The following is a 3,776-nucleotide window of genomic DNA, read 5'->3' on the forward strand; positions in this document are numbered from 1 at the left end:
TCGGCGCCTCCCGCAATACACCAGGAAGATATCCTGAAGATACTATGAGATCTATTAGGATATGTATGATCCCAAGATTCCTGTAATCAGTTATTACTTTCCGGTTATCTCTCAGATCTAACCGATTTGTAACCCTGCTCCCCGGACTATATAAGGCGGGCATGGACCCCCTCCAAATTCACGCAATATCATACGATAGCTAATACAAACCAACAGACTACATGAGTTGGGTATTACGTCATACTGACGGCCTGAACCTGTCTAACTCGTGTGTCTCTGTTGCCTTCTTGTTCTTGATCTCATGCTCCTCTGCCGATCAATCTACCTTCGTGGGATACCTCTCGGAGGTCTGCCGACGATATTCTGTCGACACCTATGTAGCTGAGTTTAGTCTCATAAACCTGAATTTTACAGCAAACTGATCAAAAGACTATACTTTTTTAGACCGGCAATGCTGTTTGGAAAACACTACAGAACTAGTACCACTCAGCTCAGCTGCTCCAATAGATCATAATATAATTAGCAACTTTAAACTGCAACCAGGTGAGCCTATCACAGTCACAAATACAAACACTAGAGAACATGAAGTTTCATAAAGTTATGCCAAGTGAATAGATCAATAGAAAGAAGCCTTTGCCAAAGTTCAGGATATTTGCATAAGCATGAGATGGGAGGCAAGGAGGGAACATATATAAGCCCTGCATTACCGAAACTAGTCATTAAACAATACCCAGACTAGTAATTAAACAGTACCCAGACTAATCATATGTGAACAAGGTCACATCCTCACAAAGTCACAAGCATACAAACCCTTTCTAGATTTGAAACAAATGCCCAGAAGCTTGTCGATAAACTAGTGCTTGTCTTTTTTTTTTCTATTTCATGATTTTTTTAATACTGTGGGATGGATGCTCCATGAAAAATAGTTTTCATAGTAGACGCTATTACATACCCACTACTCGATGAAACAGCAAACAGATCATGAGTGAATTCCTGAGTGCGCTTTACCTTTGCTACACCAGAACAGGACAAGAAAAAACATCATGTTAACAAGAACAGCCTGCAAATCTCTAACGGAAGCAAATTGTCAAACAGCACATGAACTATGTACAGATGCATTAGAAGAACTGGCTGAAGGCCATTATAAATAAAGGCTTATTTGTCTCATCTTAAGCCCATCTCGATCATGAGCCACTTTTTTTTCATGACAAATACGCTCAACAGGCCCTCTTGATGTAGAGTTGTAGACCAACAATGCAAGCAGACTGTGCTGGGTGCTTACTAATCGCTGATTCACACAACCAGTGCCCAAATGTACAAATCTGTGAAATGCAAGAGGCAAGACTTACAGTAAAAAGTGTACCTCTCCACATCCTCAAATCCTCCTTGGTGACATAGATGGTGGGAAACCAAAATATGGATAGGCACGGTCAGGAAAACTTGTCCTACTGACCCTCTCAATATTAAAAGACTTAATCTCAAGAGACAAAACTGTTGAATATGTTGAACTCTCCATCTCGAATGCATTCTATGAAAATGCATCCTTCAGCTGGACCACCAATGTAGCATTTACTAGTATAATGTGCAGGCAAGGGGATGGTACTCATCCTATGCCACTCATGGGACTTCTCACTGCCATTTTGAGAAAAGGTGTAATAATCGACAGATGTGCTTTCATAACTCAGACTAAACATTGCAACCTTGCTTTCCCCTGACTCCACAATGACGATTTCCGGCTCATCGTGGCCAGGCGGGAGGTCAACAGTGCAAAACTGCATAGTATTCATGCCGAACTAGATCAACGTGCTCATGTTGTATAATTTCCATTAGAAGCAGTCGTAGGCACATTGGCCTGAAACCTGGGGCCTCGCTTGAACTTATCAACCGGTTTATCAGCTAGAATTTGCAGTATTTTTTTCTCACAACAAAACAACTTCAGCCAGTTTATCCGCCAGCTTTAATACCAGCCGAACAGGCCCGAGCCCCCTCTAATTTCTGAGCTTAATTGGTTCGAGATTCGTCCATTTTATTTTCTCGGTCAAGCAATTCTTCCTGTGCTTTTGCCCGGTGTTGCATTTCTTGACTTCGCCGGACTAATAGCAGCTCAGCTTTTTCTTCTGAATTTCCAGCGCGCAGCAACCTGTAGTAAATCAGCACAGCTGCCTGTTATTGTCATCATTGGTTCAACAGTGAAGTATTGCCTTCTTAATTGTGTCTTTTTCTTAATTCTCTTGCTTCCGTGTGTTTGCTTGTGAGTAGTAGTATCTAAGTGTAACAGTTAGATTTCTTTCTGCTTACTTTAGTTTTGCAGCTCAGTTTTTATTTTTGCACAATTAATTAGAATTTCTGTCAGCTAGCTACTTACGTATTGTTTGGTTTGAGGAATGAGGTGATACATCCTCTTCTCGCTCTTCACTTTTTGTATTTAGTTTGTGGAATGGAATGAGTTGATCCATCACCACCTCATTCCTCACAGACTAATAATTAGTATATGCATAAGGAATGAGTTGATTCCATTAAAATTTATGGAATGAACTCATGATGCATCGTCTCATGAAGCATGAGATGGCTCCACAAACCAAACACATCTTGCAGCTCAGATCTTGTTTTACATCATTAATTTGAATTTGTCAGCTAGCTACTTAGCGAGTCTTTTAATTATTATTACTTAATTTATCATATTGCTTCCATGCTACTTTGGGACTTTCCTAATTGTTCTTAGAGTTGACACATTACTAGTTGCCATGTATAACCTTAACAATTAATAGAAGAGAGAGGCGTCTTGTCAGAATGAGACATCTAGGCCAAGTTTCACCACCCATTGGTCGTGGTTTCAGTCCTTCACATCCATTTATAGTTAAACGTCATGTTCGCTTTGAATTTATTAACCATAATATAATATTTTTCTCTCATAACAAGACTTATCAACCACAGAAACCACCGGTCGAACAGCTAGGTTGTCTAATTTTCTTCTAGCAGGTTCCTCAAGCATTCTTCGTACGCACTCCTACCAACAAGCATATGTTCTCACTCAGAAGAGTGAAGGCCAACTCTTGTAGGTCACGGGAATACTAACTGTGTAATGGTCCAAAAAGAACTTTTACTCCCGTGATTGTTTTACAGTGATGTCACTCTCAGCATCAACGTGTTCTGCTTGGATGTGTGGCCAAGGGATTGTACGTGGCAACAGATCGCGCGCTGCATATCATCGGTGCTGGCGGTCTGGTGGCCACCTTGGCGTTTACCTTCTCCGGTGGCCACCTCAAACGCATCATACCGGGGCCCCAAAAAACGTGACCGCTGTCGCTGGGCGCTCGTCTCGCCAATCGCCATCGGGAGAGAGCACCGGCCAAGCAAATCGCCGCTGCAGACAGAGACAGGCGCCGGTGGTCTCATCTCATGTCGACTTGGAGCTATACGCATCGGGACCCTAATCCTAGTAGAAAAGGCCAGAAAACAGAGGCGCGTGGGCCGCTGCAAGCAGGTTGCGTTGGTCGGGCGTCTCGTAGCATTTGCCCTGCCGGTCCACACGTACGCCTTCGTAGCAGGCGTACGTGTTCCACGCGGCATGACTCATGAGTCATGCACCTGCGGCTTTGATTTGATCATCGGAACCACGTCGACCGGCTGGGCCATTGGCTCAATGTGCCACTTGTAGGCACTTCCAAATCATGCACTGACTTGCTGAGTTCTCGGCACATGGACGCTATATTGCACGGGTCCCGCGTGGGGCATTGTTTCAGAGCTATAGCGTCGTCTGCAAGCCCTTTGTCTCC

Source organism: Miscanthus floridulus, chromosome 3, assembly GCF_019320115.1.
Source record: "Miscanthus floridulus cultivar M001 chromosome 3, ASM1932011v1, whole genome shotgun sequence".
Classification (NCBI taxonomy): domain Eukaryota; kingdom Viridiplantae; phylum Streptophyta; class Magnoliopsida; order Poales; family Poaceae; genus Miscanthus; species Miscanthus floridulus.